The sequence below is a fragment of the Olea europaea genome, chromosome 3 (assembly GCF_002742605.1).
Source record: "Olea europaea var. sylvestris chromosome 3, O_europaea_v1, whole genome shotgun sequence".
Lineage (NCBI taxonomy): Eukaryota > Viridiplantae > Streptophyta > Magnoliopsida > Lamiales > Oleaceae > Olea > Olea europaea.
In genome coordinates, this window is record NC_036239.1 from 12,467,061 (window position 1) to 12,485,782 (window position 18,722).

The window sequence follows — 18,722 nt, forward strand, 5'->3', positions numbered from 1 at the left end:
TTCTTCAAAGGGTAATGTAGAAGGGCTCGAGGCAGGGTCGAATCCTTTGGTGTAAGTGATTACGCCCAAAGTATAATGTGGTAGTTGCAGTACAGTTTTGGAGTGTCGTATCCACAGGGAGATGGGAAATTGGTTAAAGGATCAAAAGCTTAGGGTTTTCTTTGTGCTTTGTGTAAGGAATTTATCAGTTTGAATGAAATGTAACTATCAATGATTGAAGTAATGAAGTTTGAATCAATGTGTGAAATAATGAAGTGCAGGAATTCCCTTGATTGGTTCAAATTAATCAATGTGAATAACTCATTCAAATCACTTCAAGAAATTACAATATATCTCAAGTATAATGCAGTAATCAAATCACCAATAAAATTGTATGAAATTGAAATTCAACAAATAGTTAATTTCATAATAGACAAAACATGATTGAGTCTATAAGAAATATAGTAAAAGTTAAACTAATCTCACAACAATGCTTGAAGTTAAGGCCTAAATCAATTGAATTTCACTTATAACTCTAGCATTTAGATTTCCTACAAGATATTGTCACTTTAATTCATTGGAATTAGATTCAAAATCAATTACATACATCAAGCATATAATATTAGCGAATCACACCAACGAGATGACTGAAATTGTAATTCAATACATACTTCAATTATTTGATGAAAAGAACATTATTAGATCCATGAAAATCTAATATATATTAAACCAATTTCTAAACATATCCAATAAATAGGAAATCATAAACCTAGAATTGTTTATCAATGAAAAACCAAATTATATGCGTGAAGAGACATTGACATCAATGACACCAATCGAGTTTATCCCTTTGCTTCACCAAAATTTTCTTAACCTTCCATGGAGTTTCTTGGCCAAAGATGAGAGAAAAATGGAGTCCAGCTTCAATCTCCCCGTTCTGCAGTGTTTTTGGGCTTAAGAAATGTGTGAAAATGTGTTTCCATAAGTGATAGCGTCAATTAAGGAATTTGGTAAATTTTGTCTCGGATGATAACTATGCAACCGTATGGTTATAAGACATGCGGTCACATAGAACAAAGTGTGGCGTCCAAAAGTTCCCTTGACCCTTCAATGCGGTCACATAGCTTTTGAACTATGTGACTGCATAGTTCAAAATTTTTTTCGTCGGACAGTTTTTAGTATTTTGGCCATAACTTTTCCTTCCGATATCTGATTAAGGTAATTCAAGTTGCATTAGAAAGTTAACACGAAGGGCTACAATTTCATTTCAGAAATCATCTTCAATTTGGATCATTTTCCATGTCAAAAACGGGGTCTTAACATGAGGCTAAAAATCGGTGCGTAACTTTTTCAATTGGGAATTGATTTGTGAAGATGTTATGGTCATATTTCACTTCTTTTGACTTTAAATTACATCCAATTGACTCCTAGCTTTCTTAAATCATCATTCCATCGCCCGTCTCATTATGAATTATTTGCAATTTGGTCCCTGAACTTTCACTTTCTTCCACTTTGGCCCTTTTTGCTCATTTCTTCCAAATTTCACCTTTTCCATCAAATTGTGACCTAGATCAAAATATAAGAGTAATGAGTGTGTTTTGATATCAAATAATCATACGAAGGCAACGATTAAGGGAGAAAAATATCATATTTTACACTCTTATCAGTAAGCCACCCATTGGCCTTGAGTTTTATAAATTTTCATATGTTTGAGGGTTTGAATATTGATTGTATCGGTAGGACGAGGTTTGACAACCGCTTCATCATCAAGAGAGACATTGAAGTGTTTGAACATTTTTGTTAAAAAGCATTCCATAGGGTAGAGCTTTGGTGTAACGGGAAGAGTGGATAAGTTTCATAAAGCCCAAGGCAATGGTCGAGAAATCTAATTTACGGCCAACGAGAAATGAATCAAGAATAAACAAATCAAAGTTAACATCATCCCGATGCCCTTTCCTAGGTAGAATAATGTTAGCGATGATATTTTGCAATATTTTGCAAGGTAAGGTGAGTTGATTGGCACAAATTTTTGTAATGTTTTCAAAATCTTTTCCCGTCACATAATGGCATGCATTACTCAGGTTATAGACTTCCAAAGTTGGGTGAGCTTTGTGAACAAAAACTTATGTACCACATGGTTCAAGTCTAAGTAGGTCTTGAATGAGAGCTTTATTAACGATGACCCTCACATTTTTAATTAAGCAGGAAATACTATCGGATCGTGGTGTAATAACCATTTTTGTGTAGAAAGTTTTCATGAGTTGAGAGTAAGCACTTCTTCTAAAGAACAAACCGAAATCCATTATATTTTCTCAAAGAATTCTTCAATATGAAAAGCAGGAGCTTCAATAGTAAAATCTGTAAAATCAACATTTTTACCTAGTAAAATGAAAGATTTTTCAAATGAGCTCATTGGCACTTCAGGTTCAAAATCCCTTTCTTCATCAGAGGAAGATGTTGGAGGCAATCATTCCTTAGTCTTTACCCTTTTCCAGCTTGCTTTGTTCTCGACATTGTGTGAATTGAAGAATATATGGAGAATTGAAAGTTAGGGCACGAAATTGGGAAATGTGAAATTGTGAGGGAAATTCAAATCTTTGAGAAAGGAAATGGTGCGAGGAAGTCGGTTAATAGATTTGATGTTTAAATTGATGAATTAGAAGAGTGTAAGGACAATTTTTGAGTGGAGCATGGAGAAGGGTTCGAAGAAAGTGAGGAAGGTGGGAAGAAAATGACCCTGTTCACGATTTAAAAATCTAAAATGTTAGTGTATTGGACGTCTAGTATGACATGCCAGATCGTCCGGTATAACAGAAGAAAAATTCTATCCATCCGAATGAATTACAGGATCATCCGTTATATTCGTCCGGTATGTGTCGGACGCATTCGGTTGACTCGTCTGGAACCTTTTTTTTAATAGAAGAGCAAATATAGTCACATAGCATCAATTATGTACTTCAGTTTCATCAATAATTCCTAAACCTCTACAAATGTGTGTAAATCAGTCGAGAGCAAGATGTTCAGTAAAGATATCGGCCAATTGATTTTCTGTATTGACAAATTCTAATACAATATCCCCTTTTCGAGTATGATCTCTAAGAAAATGATGTCTAATTTCAATATGTTTTGTTCGTGAGTGTAATATAGGATTTTTAGACAAATTTATGGCGCTAATGTTATCATACATAATAGGTACGTGGCGAAAAGACAAGTGATAATCCTTAAGTGTTTGTTTCATCCATAATACTTGTGCATAGCTGTAAAGCCCTGAAAATTCACATATACTAGAATTCATTTACTTTCATAGTATATTTTTAAATTTGGAAATTTAGGAGACTAAAATGATAAATACAATAAATTCAATTTTAATTAGGTCAAATATTTAAATATAGATAGAGTAATGATAAATATATCACTATTGTACTCGTTGGATAGCTCGTAATTAATTATGTATATTAGGCTCAAGAAAAAGTCGATTCGGATAAATAAGCTCCAAGATATTTCAATTTGAAAAAGGTAGATGAAAACTAGTTTTACAATTTAATTTTAACCTTTGATGAAAATGTACCCGCCACGTGTCACGTGTATGGAGTGTTTTATTTTTATTTTGAATTGGTTGGGGGTTGTTAGTGCACATGTATCTTAAAATATAGATAGGTAGTTTTATTTTAAAATAATTTATTTACCTAGGTTGTTGGGAGATGATAGTGATAGGTTACCATGCGTTGATTAGAAAGGGAAGAAATAGTGATTGTATAGAATTGAGACTCTCTATGGGGAAAAACACGTTTCTTTGAAAGACTTTTAGGCTTATTAAAATTCAATATTCTCTTTCACCTTTAGGCACCTATATACGGTGATAGCAGCAACAAATATAAAAAAATAAGTTTGGAACATGAATTTGGAGTTTGTCTTCCAAAAATCTAATTTATTACGAGGTAGGATATTGATGTGCAGTGTTTTTCTATCCTGTTTAAATATTTTTTTCATGTTGACGAATTTTATACTCATGAAAGTTAAAGTTATGATATAATATGCTATGATATGAATGATATGGCCATTTCGGTACAATGATATGATATAATATGATATGAGCTCTTATCGGATTCAAAGATATGAGACGGTATGATTTTCTGATACATGTTTTAAAATTTTTATACGGGATCGCACCATTAATTTTATATCTTAATGAGTATTTTCATGTACTCACCATTTTCCCTACTCTTCATATATTAGAACGGGTCGTTGGTTGGCGGGCGATACGGTGGAGTTGTGATGCCAGAAATTATGGAATTCAAAATAAATAAATTCTGAGTAACATGACTATGAAATTTTATTTATTTATTTTTTTTAGCGTTATTTCAATTTTATCTTCATGTTAAATTTGAAATTTAATATTTGGGATATGGTTCAGTTAATTATGTTTTCCATAGGCTTTATTTATTTTATAGATGGAACTAGAAAGATTTTCCTGTAGAATGTTTGACATAATTTATTTAATTATGAAATAAAAGGTTTTAGTAACGAATTTAAATCTTTAAATTTTGGGTCGTTACAATGACAACTAGCGGCTGAGATATATTCGGCTTTGTTTGTGGATGATACAACGAAATTTTGTTTCTTACTAAACCATGAGAATAGTGTGAAGCCTAAGAAGTGACATGTTCCGCTAGGACTCTTGCGATCAATTATCAACTGGCCCAATTGCCATCCGAATGTGAGTTCCTTTTGGGTACCAAAGACCTAAGGTTCTAGTTTAACTAAGATTTCTAAAAAGTCTTTTAAAGGCTTTAAGGTGCAATTCCTTAGTTAGATTGAAATCTATCACATAGGCAAAAACTAAATATAATATTGGGTTTACTAGCAGTTAAATAAAGAAGAGATCCAATCATACTTCGATATTTGGTCACATCAATAGGAGTACCTTGGTCGTCTTTGTCAAGGTTTATTGTTGAACTCTTGGGAGTGCTCATTGGTTTTAGTACATCCATGTCGAAATTTTTGAGCATGTCTAGCAAATACTTGCTTTGATTTATGAAGATTCTACTACAAGTTTGTTTAATTTGCAACTCGAGGAAGAATTTTAATTCTCCCATCATGCTCATTTCAAATTCCTTGCTCATACTTTTAGAAATTCCTTCACAAGGCACCAAAGATAATATCATCAACATAAATTTGAACAATAAGCATGTCATTCTTATAACTTTTCACAAAAAGTATGGTATCGGCCTTTCCAATAGAGAATCAATTTGAAATTAGAAATTTAGTCAATCGTTCATACCAAGCTCTAGGAGCTTGTTTTAGGCCACAAAGTGTTTTTCTAAGTTTGTAAACATGATTTGGATTTTTGTGATCTTTGAAACCGGGAGGTTGTTCGACAAAAACCTCTTCTAAAATATATCTATTTAAAAATGTACTTTTGACATCCATTTGATATAATGTAAATCCTTTGTAGCAAGCAAATGCAAGAAGCATATGAATGGATTCTAATCTATCTATCGGTGCAAAAGTTTCTTCAAAATCTATACCTTCTTCTTGATTGTAACCTTGGGCCACTAATTTAGCCTTGTTATGCACAATGTTTCCATCTTCATCCTGTTTTTTTCTAAATACCCATTTTGTTCCAATCACGGTCTGATTATTTGGTCTAACGACTAAATCCCAAACATTATTAAATTGATTTAGCTCTTCTTGCATTGCTAGTACCCAAAATTCATCAAACTCGACTTCTTTGAAGCTGTTAGGTTCAATATGAGAAAGAAAAGCACAACTTCCGAGATGATTTCTAAGAGAGTTTCTAATAGTAATACCTTTTGAGAGATCACATATTATCAATTCCTTTGGATGAGATGGACGAACCATTCATTTGGTAGTGTAGAGTCTTTTTGAGCTTCGGTTGATTTTTCTTTGCTTTCTTCATCATTTGGATCATTTTCTTGACTTTCATTTTGAACTCCTTGATTTTGATCTTGAATGTTCATTTGTTTGAATGAACTTTCCAAACTTACATCATCTTCAATACCCTTCTCACGATCAAGAGAGTTAGCTTAATCAAATGAAACATGTATGGATTCTTCGACGACTAGAGTTCTTTTGTTAAATACTCTATCAGCTTTACTAATCGATGAATATCCTAGGAAAACACGGACATCGGATTTTGAGTCAAATTTTCCTAAATTATCTTTAGTATTCAAAATGAAACATTTACAACCAAAAACTTTGAAATAACTAATATTAGAATTTTGTTTTTCCAAAGTTTAAAGGAGTTTTAGTTTTCTTTCGACTAACTAAAACTCTATTTAGATTGTAGCAAGCAGTGTTTACCGCTTCAGCGCAAAAGTATTTTGGTAAATTGTTTTTGTTTAGTATGGTTCTAGCCATTTCTTGCAATGTGCGATTCTTTCTTTCTATTACACCATTTTGTTGAGGTGTTCTAGGAGCTGAAAAATTATATTCATTTCCATTTTCATTACAAAAATCATCAAGAGCAGCATTATCAAATTCTCCAACATGGTCACTCCTAATCGAAATTATAGAATATCCTTTTCTCATTTTGGACTTTCTTACAAAAAAATGTTTAAAAGATTTTAGTACTTCATCTTTTTGGCTCAAAAATATGACCCCAAGTGAATCTAGAAAAATCATCAACTATAACAAAAGCATAATATTTTCCACCTAAACTTGCGATTCTAGATGGTCCAAAAAGATACATATGGAGAAGTTGTAATGGTTTTGTAGTTGAAGAATGTATTTTTGGTTTGAAAGAATTTTTTACCTGTTTACCAAATTGACAAGCTTCACAAATTCCTTCTTTTTCAAATTTCAAGCTTGGCAAACATTTAACAAGACAAATTTTAGAAATGTTTTAGAGAAGGTCCATGCTAACATATCTTAGTTTCCTACACCAAAGCCATGTATCTTCTTTCAAACTTAGTAAACATTTTTCATCATTTCTATGTTCAATATTTATGATATAAAAATCTTTATTTTGGCTTCCTACAAAAATCATATAACATCCTTAATTAGGCATTTGAAAGAATCAAATTTAATGTTGTAACCTTTGTCACACAATTGACTAATACTTAATAAATTATGTTTAAAGTTATCTATCGATAATACATTTTCAATATAAGAAGAAGGATAGTTACCAATATTTCCAATACCAATAAATTTTTCCTTTGGCATTATCTCCAAACGTCATATGACCTCCATCTTTCTTCTTGAAATTACATAGTAATGATTTGTCTCCGGTCATGTGCTTTGAACATCCACTATTCAAGAACCATTTGCTCCGAATTTTTGTTGGTACCTACAAAAATAATTTTAATTTTTGAATTTTGATACCCATATTAATTTGGGTTCTTGATAGTTAGTTTTTGTGGATTCTTGAATCCACTTATGCTTATTTTCAAAATATAGTCTCTTCTTAACAAGACAATTATATGCAATATGTCCAATCTTATTGCAAAAACTACATGTAGTCTTAGAAGTAGTAGTTTTTGAAGATTTAACAAATATGTTTTCAAGAGATTTTTGTTTTAAGGATGGTTTGTAGCCCAATCCTCCTTTGTTGAAAACACATTTTTGATCCCCAAACATCAAATCAAAATTTTTCTTTCCTTGGATAAACTTGTGAACGATTTTTTTTCAAATCATCTACCTTTAAGAAAATGATTTTCTTTGACCAAACAATCATATTTATCATTTTCCTTTTGATTTTTCAAAAGTTTCTTTATATCATCTTTTAATAAAGAATTTTTCTTTTTGAGCATAGAATGACTTTTGGCAAGTTTTTCAAAATTTTCAAGTATTTCATCATAACAAGCCGATAATTGTTCAAATGAAAATTTTTCTATAGTACTTACCTCTTCCTCAATAGCCATGAACCACATGTTGGCAATTTCGTCTTGGCTACTATTTTCATTTTGATCATCATCGTTATTATCATCTCATGTAGCTTGTAGTGCCTCTTTTTGAAAATTTTCCTCTTGTTGGGACATTTGATTCTTTTGTGCCCGGATTTGTCACAATCATAGCAAATGATTCTCTTATTCTTCTGATATGATCCAGGAGTCGAGCCCGACGAGGGTAAGTGCGAGACGAGACCCGTTGATAGTTGATGGCGGAACAATGACGCGATCAATGGCAAAGCAAGTGAAGCAATCGATGGGATAGCTCGTTCAAGAAACCATGGATGGAACCATGTTCGGGACTCAAAATGGAGCAACTTTCATGTTTAGGTCGAAGGTCGAATCGACTTGGATCAATTTGTTATCAAGCGACGAAAGCGGAGGTAGAAAATAACACCATACGGCTGCACAGGCAAAATTCCATGCGGCCGCACACATGGTTCCCGAAAACCAAAAGTCCAACTCAAGTTAAACCATGCGACTGCATGGATTTACACCATACGGCCGCATGGGCCAAAAAAATTGGCGATTTTCTATTTTTGGCCGAATTTTCTAGTTTCGATAGAATTCTTATGGAATCAAATTATTACCATAATTTGGTGGTTTTGGACGTTTTTATTCATTAATATAAATAGGAGATTACTTTTTGATTGTAAAAACCCTTTGAACTTTGACTATTGCTTAATATTATAGAGAGAGAATTATTCTTTCAATTTATTGTTCTTCTTGAACAATCTTGGAACTTATCAAGATTCAACTTCTTGTGGCGTTCTAATCAATCGAATTGTGGGTTCTTTTAATTGTAATTCAAGGGGTTTTAGGTTTTTCGCTAATCTAGGGTTTCTTGGTTCAATTCTTGGGGTTCAAGATCCAAAATCGGGTTAGTATTGGCGTTCTTGGGTTTCGCATCAATCTCGTTGTAGGTTTCGTAGTTTCCATTGCTACGGGGTTCGCATCAGTTGGTATCAGAGCTTTGGCTCCAATTTAATCAGGTTATATCCTTTGTTTTCTAATTTTTTTCAATTTCTTGTGTTCTTGTGTCCAAAAGGTTTTCTTTATCTTTGATCCAAAAAAATTCATCAAAAATCTTCAAATTTCGTTTTTGGGCTCAATTTTCGCCCAAATCAGTTTTCGTTTTCTTTGTTGGTTTTGTTACTGATTTTCGGATCTAAAAAAAAAAATTATTGTTCATACGTACGGCACTGTTCACCCGTACAATAAAAAAAACTTGTCAAACATTATTGATCCGTCAAATACCAACTTTTATTATTCATTATCGTTTCTAAATTACTTGGACAAATTGAATCATTCCATTCCTTCAATTTAAATCAAGTTTTAAAAGTTTTCTTTGAGTCCTTTGTTACAATTATTGAGTCACATCCGGTTTGGGAAATTCTACACGAATTGATTGATTGATTGAGTTCATTGATTGTTCCTAGAAGCAATTGTTGAAAGAACTGAGTGGTAAAAGGCAAAGAGGTGAGCTTCATAGAGGGTAAAAGCCCTTGTGTGTGTTCCGAGTGACTTTTGGTGAGGCAGTAAAATAAAATTTTAGTATTATGATATCAGAAATGGTAGAATCAAACTCAAGTTTACAAGGCAATAATAGCAATGCAACGGAGGATTTAGTGTAAAGGTTTAAGAGGGTGTTTGGAGATGTGAGAGATAGGTTGGAGAAGTAGGAGGCTTGGATGAATAGATTAGATACATCGGTGGCTAATCTTAGTCGGGGGCATCGAGTGGATGTATCCAATGCTAGAGGACCGGACAGATGGGAGCTTAGGAGGGAAAGGCGAGAGGAGTATGGATATGGGAGTGACATGGGCGAAGATGAACTTCACGGTGTTGAGATGGGAAGGATGAGGAATAGAGGCGATATGTTTGATAGACGGGGTCGGAATGATCAGGGGGAGGAGTTGGATGGAAACTTGGAAAATATAAAAATGACAGTTCCTTCATTCAAAGGAAGGAGTGATCCCGAGGCATACCTGGAGTGGGAAAGGAAGGTTGAAATGATTTTCAAGTGTTATAACTATTTGGAGGAGAAAAATGTGAAGTTAGCAGTTTTGGAGTTCAGTGACTATGCAATTTCATGGTGGGATCAAGTGATTACTTCACAACGTAGGAGTGGGGGAAGACCAATCAGCACTTGGGAGGAATTGAAGTCATTGATGAGAAAGAGGTTTGTTCCTAGCCACTATTATCGAGAGATCCATCAAAAACTGCAAGGTCTATATCAAGGGTCGAAAAGTGTAGAGGACTATCATAAGGAGATGGAAATACTCATGATTAGGGCCAATGTGGTGGAGGATTGGGAGGCTACCATGGCACGATTCTTGAATGGGTTGAATAGGGAAATTGCCAATGTAGTGGAGTTACAACATTATGTGGAGTTGGAAGACATGTTGCATGTGGCTATGAAGGTGGAGAGACAGCTGAAGAGGAAAGAGGCAGCTAGACAGCTGTTAGGAACTTCGAGTGTTAATCCATCTTGGAAGACAGGGTGGAACAACAACAACAAAGGTGATAAAGCTGTACCTAAAAGTAGGAATGAGTGGCAGAAAGGGAAAGAAGAAAGTGCTAGCAAAACAGCACCCAAAACAGATTCACAACCATCAAGGAATCGAGACATCAAGTGTTTCAGATGCTTAGGGTCAGGGCCCATTGCTTCTCAATGCCCAAATAAATGAGTAATGGTTTTGTTGGATAATGGAGAAGTGGTGAGTGAAAGTGAATGAGAGTTTGAGGACATGCCTGAATTGGAGGACGTTGAAGAAGAAGAAAAATTGGAGTTTGTTGTTGAGGAATCATTGGTGTCAAGGAGAGCTCTTAACACTCAAGTCAAGATGGATGATTCGGAGCAGCAGTGAGAAAATATATTCCACACACGTTACGTCAACGATAAGGTATGTAGTATGATTATTGACGGTGGGAGTTGCACGAATATAGCTAGTACAACTTTAGTTGAGAAATTAGGACTATCATTGTTAAGACACCCTAGGCCTTATAAGTTGCAATGGTTGAATGAAAGTGGGGAAGTTAGGGTGAATAAAAGAGTTTTAATTAATTTTTCAATTGGGAGTTATAGTGACAAAGTAGTATGTGATGTGGTGCCTATGCATGTGGGTCATATCTTGTTAGGAAGACCATGGCAATATGATAGAAGGGTCACACATGATGGTTATAGGGATCGTTATAGCTTTGTCAAGGATGGGAAGACTATGACTCTTGCACCATTAACACCGGCACAAGTGTATGGAGATCAAATCAAGCTGAAAAGTGAGGAAGGCGAGAGAATAAGAGAGTCGGGAAAAAGGAGAGGCAATAGTGAAACCATCAATAAGAGAGAAAATAGTGAGGTGGCTGAGAGTGGAGAAAAGAGAGAGAAGCCACATGAGCAGAGAGAAAAAGAGTCAGTTGAGAGGAGAGAAAAAGAGTCAGCTAAGCGGAGAGAAACACCAAAAGTCAACTTCTATGCAAAAGAGAGTGAGTTGAAAAAGGTTACGAGTGATAATAGGCAAATGATATTGTTAGTGTACAAGGAGTCCCTCCTCAATTTTGAGGATTTTAACACATCCCTCCCTAGTTTGGTTAAGTCTTTATTGTAGGAGTTCGACGATGTGTTTCCTGAGGAGATGCCAAGTGGATTGCCACCAATTAGAGGCATCGAGCACCAGATTGACTTTGTACCCGGAGCTATCATACCGAATCGACTAGCTTACCGAAGCAATCCCGAGGAGACGAAGGAGCTTCAAAAGCAAGTGGAGGAGTTGATGAGAAAATGTTATGTCAGGGAGAGCATGAGTCCATGTGTTGTACCTGTTTTGCTGGTGCCTAAGAAGGACGGGACTTGGAGAATGTGCGTGGATTGCCGAGCTATCAACAATATCACGATAAAGTATCATCACCCAATACCTAGGCTAGATGATATGCTTGATGAGTTGCATGGTGCTTGCATTTTTAGTAAGATTGATCTTAAGAGTAGGCAACATCAAATTCGTATGCGGGAGGGTGATAAATGGAAAACGGCGTTTAAGACTAAGTATGGATTGTATGAATGGTTAGTTATGCCGTTTGGACTCACTAATGCACCGAGCACTTTTATGCGTTTAATGAACCATGTTTTGCGTGCTTTTATTGGGAAATTTGTTGTAGTTTATTTTGATGACACCTTAATATATAGCAAAAACCTAGATGAGCATTTAGAACATTTAAATTGTGTGTTTATTGTGTTGCGAAAAGGAACAACTGTATGCTAATTTCAAAAAGTGCACATTTTGCATGGATAGAGTTGTTTTCCTAGGATTTGTGGTTAGTGCTAATGGGGTGGAAGTCGATGAAGAAAAGATAAAAACTATTAAAGAATGGCCAACACCTAAGACTATAACTGAAGTTAGGAGTTTTCATGGATTGGCTAGTTTTTATAGGCGATTTGTAAAAGATTTTAGCACCATTACCACGCTGTTGACTGAAATAGTAAAGAAAAGTGTAGGGTTTCATTGGGGAGACTCTCAAGAAATTGCATTTAACACAATTAAGGATAAGCTATGTAAAGCACCTGTTTTAGCATTACCAAATTTTGATAAAACATTCGAGATTGAGTGTGATGCATCAGGAATAGGTATAGGAGCAGTGTTAATGCAGGAAATGAGACCTATTGCTTACTTTAGCGAAAAGTTGAGTGGGGCAACATTGAATTATCCGACATATGACAATGAGCTGTATTCACTTGTTCGAGTATTGGAGACTTGGCAGCACTACTTATAGCTAAAGGAATTCGTGATACACACCGATCATGAATCTTTAAAGAATTTGCGAGGTCAAGGTAAGTTGAACAAAAGACATGCGAGATGGGTGGAGTTTATCGAGACATTTCCCTACATATTCAAGTACAAACAAGGTAACGAAAATATAGTTGCTGATACGTTGTCTCGAAGGTACGTGCTTTTAAATTCATTAAGTACTAAATTACTTGGTTTCGAGCATATTAAGGGCATGTATGAATCTGATTGTGATTTTTCTAGTATTTATACTTCATGTGACAAAGGTGCATTTGATAAATTCTATAGGCATGAAGGATATTTGTTTAGGGAAAGTAAGTTGTGCATTCCTAATTGTTCTTTGCGTGAATTATTGGTAAGGGAAGCACATGGAGGTGGTTTAATGGGACACTTCGGGGTTCAAAAACTTTAGACATGTTAGGGGAATATTTTTATTGGCTTAAAATGCGACATGACGTAGAACAAATATGTGAAAAGTGCATAACTTGTAAAAAGGCTAAGTCTAAGGTTCAACCCCATGGTTTGTATACTCCTTTGCCTATACCTAGTGAACTTTGGGTAGACATATCTATGGACTTTGTGTTAGGTTTGCCTAAGACAAAAAGGGGTCGGGATTCAATATTTGTAGTGGTCGATAGGTTTAGTAAGATGGCGCATTTCATACCATGTCATAAAACTAACGACGCTACTAATATTGCAGACTTATTCTTTAGGAAAATAGTACGTTTACATGGAGTACCTAAAAGTATAGTGTCTGATAGGGACGTGAAGTTTTTGAGTCATTTTTGGCGTGTTTTGCGGAGTAAGCTAGGAACTAAATTATTATTTTCTACAACTTGTCACCCACAAACAGATGGACAAACTGAGGTAGTTAATCGAACTATGACTCAACTACTTAGGACAGTAATCAATAAAAATCTGAAATCATGAGAAGAGTGTTTACCGTTTATAGAGTTTGCATATAATCGAGCTACACATTCTACTACTTCATTTTCTCCTTTTGAAATTGTTTATGGTTTTAATCCACTAACACCTATAGATTTAATGTCTTTGCCTGTGCATGAACGAGGTAGCTTGGATGGGAAACGAAAAGTCGGGATGATGAAAACACTCTATGAAAAGGTCAGGATGCAGATCGAAGAGAAAGGAAAGCCGACTGCATCAAAAGCAAATAAAGGAAGAAGATGCGTTACATTTGAGCCTGGAGATTGGGTCTAGGTTCATTTCAGAAAAGAGCGTTTTCCAGAACAGAGGAAGTCAAAATTGCAACCACGAGACGATGGACCGTTTCAAGTCATCGAGAGGATCAATGACAATGCATAGAAAGTGGATTTACCAGGTGAGTACAATGTTTCGGCTACTTTTAATGTATCTGATCTCTCCCTGTTTGATGTAGGTTCGGATTCGAGGATGAATCCTTTTGAAAAGGGAGGGGATGATATGATCCAGGAGTCGAAGTGCGAGACGAGACCCGTTGATAGTTGATGGCGGGACAATGACACGATCAAGGGTGAAGCAAGTGAAACAAGCGATGTGATTGCTCGTTCAAGAAACCATGGATGGAACCATGTTCGAGACTCAAAATGGAGCAACTTTCATATTCGGGTCGAAGGCCGAATCGACTTGGATCAATTTGTTATCAAGCGACAAAAGTGGAGGAAGAAAACAACACCATGCGGCTGCACAGGCAAAATTCCATACGGCCGTACACATGTTTCCCGAAAACCAAAAGTCCAACTCAAGTTAAACCATGCGACCGCATGGATTTACACCATGCGGCCGCATGGGCCAAAAAAATTGGCGATTTTCTATTTTTGGCCGAATTTCCTAGTTTCGATAGAATTCTTATGGAATCAAATTATTACCATAATTTGATGGTTTTGGACGTTTTTATTCATTAGTATAAATAGGAGATTACTTTTTGATTGTAAAAATCCTTTGAACTTTGACTATTGCTTAATATTATAGAGAGAGAATTATTCTTACTTATCAAGATTCAACTTCTTGTGGCGTTCTAATCAATCGGATTGTGGGTTCTTTTAATTGTAATTCAAGGGGTTTTAGGTTCTTCGCTAATCTAGGGTTTCTTGGTTCAATTCTTGGGGTTCAAGATCCAAAACCGGGTTAGTATTGGCGTTTATGGGTTCCGCGGGGTTCGCATTATCTTCTCTTCTCCATTTTCTTCCTTCTTTTGAAATTTTCATTTGTTTCAAAAAAATTTCCGTTTGTTGACAAGAAGAACTAAATTGTCCAATTCTTCATCACTTGAATCGTCATTGGACGTACCTTCATCAATTGCCGATATGAGAGCAATTTGGCATTTTGAAGACCCTTTGGGTTCCTCTTTGGTTTTCCGTGTCTTTTCTTTGATTTCAGCATTGTTGATTTCATAGGTCATTAATGTCCCATATAGTTCTTCCAATGAATATTTGTTGATATCCTTGGTGTTTTCTATCAACATTCTTAATGGGCTCCAATCTTTCGATAATGACCTAAGATTTTACTTACAAGTTCACTGTTAGTAAATTTGCGATCAAAACCTTTGAGACCATTTACAATATTGGTAAAGCGAGTAATCATATCAATAATATGTTCATTTTGTTTCATGAAGAAATTTTCCAATTCCTTAACTAAGAGATTAATCTTTGTTTCTTTGACTTTACTAGTGCCAACATGAATGACTTCTATTCCATGCCAAATATCATATGCGGAGTCACATGTACTAATGCGATTGAACTCATTTTTGTCTGATGCACAATAAAGAAGATTCTTAGCTTTTGCATTTAAGGATAATTTTCTTTTATCTTCTTCATCATATTCTTCCCTAGGTTTGGGAATGACTTCATCAGGTTGGCCGTTGACCTTAACAGTTTTAGTAGGTTTATAAGGTCCATATTCAATCACTTCCAAAATGTTGTAATCTATAGAATGAATGTAAATCATCATTCTAACCTTCCAATAATTTTACTGTATTCCATCAAAGAAGGGAGGTCAGTTGGTAGAATGTCCTTCAAAAGATTGAAACATTTGGTTAGCCATTTATTCTAGATTGTGAAGTCTAAGAAAGTGAATACCAAGCTCTGATACCAATTAAAAGCCCAAGACTTGCTAATCAAGAGGGGGGTGAATTGGTTATAGCAACTTTTTCAAAAAACAATTCTAAGCTTACAACTAATAGTTGCTTGAATCTAGCAATTAATTAAATGTTCTTAAATATGAAAAAGAGCAAAGACTAAGATGAAATCACAAGTAATAAATAAAAGCAAAGATAAGTAATAGGGAAGAGAAGTCAAACGATATTAAATGGAGGTTCGATCCAATGCAATAATCTACGTCCGTCGTTACCAAGTTCTTCGTCATGAGCAAGGTCTTTTTCACTATATTGATTGACTTATGGTGCAATCCAATCTTCTTACAATGCTTCCAATGAGTTATAAACAAGGTGCACTGATCCTTTTATACCGTTGAGATTTTCGGGACTTCAACTCGACCCACAAGTTTGAAAATTAAGAGTTTACAAATAGAGAGTTCTCTTGTAATGAATGATGTATTTGGAGTTGAGTACAATAAGAGAAGATGTCCAACACTTTAGTAGATAGCAATAATTAAAGCTCAGGTGTTAAATAAAAAAACATTGATGAATAGAATAATTTTCAAAGGTTGAATCAATCAAAAGTTTTTCTTATGTAAATGAGTTGAAAAGATATATATAGAAAAATGATTGAGTAGCTAAGATCAATAATTTCTCACTTTAATGCTCACAAAAAGTCTACCTTTGAATGCAAAATAATCCGGTATTTATAGCAGCAAAACCGTCAAAAGTTCTGTCTTACCGAACTAGGCTACCGAACTTCTGCTAGCTTACCGAATGGTCAACTAACCTTTTTTGTTCAGAAGTTAGAACGTTCAATTTCTTGACCATTGGACAAAACTGCCATACCGGATGCATCCACAAGAGCTACCGGATGCGTCCTCTAGGCTAACTTGTTCTGGTAGTTAGAAATTTTCCTTCTTTTAATGTTTTGATGTAATCTCATGACAGATGTTTCTAATTTGTTTTTCAAACTTTTTGACATTTCTTAAAGTGTATAATAGGTTCGTGCGTTAAGAAAAATTGTTTATGCACAAATCGTGTTTGTTGTGCAAAAAAACTTTTCTTGAGTTTCAAATGACGTAATTGTCAAATACTAAAGTGTTTTACCTTAACATTTGAGATCAAGGTATCTACGTCTAATTTCTTCTAATCTCATCTTTGTTTGACTTGATGAAGTGCTCATTGTTTTGATGTGTAGCTCGGCTTCTACTTTGTTAAATTTGCGAAAGCTCTAAAAGCATCCTTTTGTCCACGTTTGTCATAACTTTTATAATCACTCGAATACAATTGCTAAACATAATTTATTTGTTATAATCAAAACGAGAAGTCAACTGTAGGTCAACAGTAAATACCCAAGAAAGCATTTACACAAATTGTAAATGAAGTGGATGTGCATTTACAACAATAGGAAGGAGATGCATTTTGATAAGAAAACTATAATTAAGAAGTAACAACTTACAGTGTCGATTCCTAATAATCGGCTGATAAGAAAGATATAATCAAGAAGTGATGACTTACAATAACAATTAATAATAATCAGGAAATTCTGTACAGCAGAATATGCATTCTACATTAGTACAGTGATTATATGCCTCGAAATGATTATACACTTGTGAATAATAAAGAAAAGGTAGCATTTTAAACACTTTAATGATTTCAAAATCCTCACATACCTTTCCTGCTTGTGAAAAGAACTCGTAAACATCTCTCTCAGTGGCCTTAAGTGGCATCTTCATAACAAGAAAAGATAGGAAATCAATAGTCATTGAGCTGATTTAAAAATGACTGATTATTCCAGACGTAAATCAAGTGTGCCAGACCTGGTATGCAAAAACAGTTTTTTAATCCCTTTCTGGATCACTTTTCAGGCTCTACTGCTTCTTTCTTTTCCTTAAATCTCCTACATAACGTACTCAGAAAATATGAGTACAAATCCAATAGTAGGAACACATCAACATTAACATATATGAAGCCTTTGTTTGTTTTCTGGAAGCTGTAGTAAGAACAAAATCCCAAACCCTTGGTTATATTCTCCCCAAGGTTATGTATTTCCAGACCCACAAACTTAAAGTTCGCAACCATCCTATGAGTGAATTTCACTTTACATGGCTAAAACCTAGACCAGAAAATAGTTTTTACATGAACAGAGTAGATAATTTTTCCACAGGTTATAAATAGGTTATATCATGAGCATTATAGGAGAAAATGATCTAGTCATTTTACCAAGTCCAGCTCGAGACATTCATACAATGGCAAAAAGATAAACATAAGAATAGTGAAAAACTGTTGAACAAAAAGATAATCAGATCATTTATACATTGAAAAGAAATGTTGTTAAAAATCTCCGAAGTCATGCTCAATTTTGCAGCCAGGGAACAATTTTAAGAAACCAATCTTATGTTCATCATATTTAAAAGGTAAAAGGACAAAAAAGGAGGTCTACAACTTTTCTCCTTAATTCATGAAGCATTATCCATTATCAAATGTATTATGAGTTCCAAAACTTTACACGTAATCTATTCACATTTTGTAATATTTGGGTCAATTCTAAATAGTGACATTTGCTATTTATAATCCCTGTTCAAAGCAAAGGCAGGCCAACATCTCAGCTTATCGGTGAGAAAGTAACCTTAAATCCAGCTATGCAAAACATTAGAAGTGGAAAAGTACACCAAATCTTAAAGCCCAAATAAAGAAACTCAACAGACCTTATCAAACTCAATATGTGGAACAGCCATTTTCTTCAATGAAGAAGCCTTCAAGTGGATGAAAGACTAATTACTGTAAAATAATTTTTTCTATTACTGTCATAATATCAATATCTATGCACGATGCTGTGGAATCAACTCAATCAAATATAAATAAAAAAGTTGCTTTATATCACTTTTGCATTAACAAACTAATAGTATTAAAACTAAATTCCATTATCTTTATTCACATATATTGATCCAGGTTGAA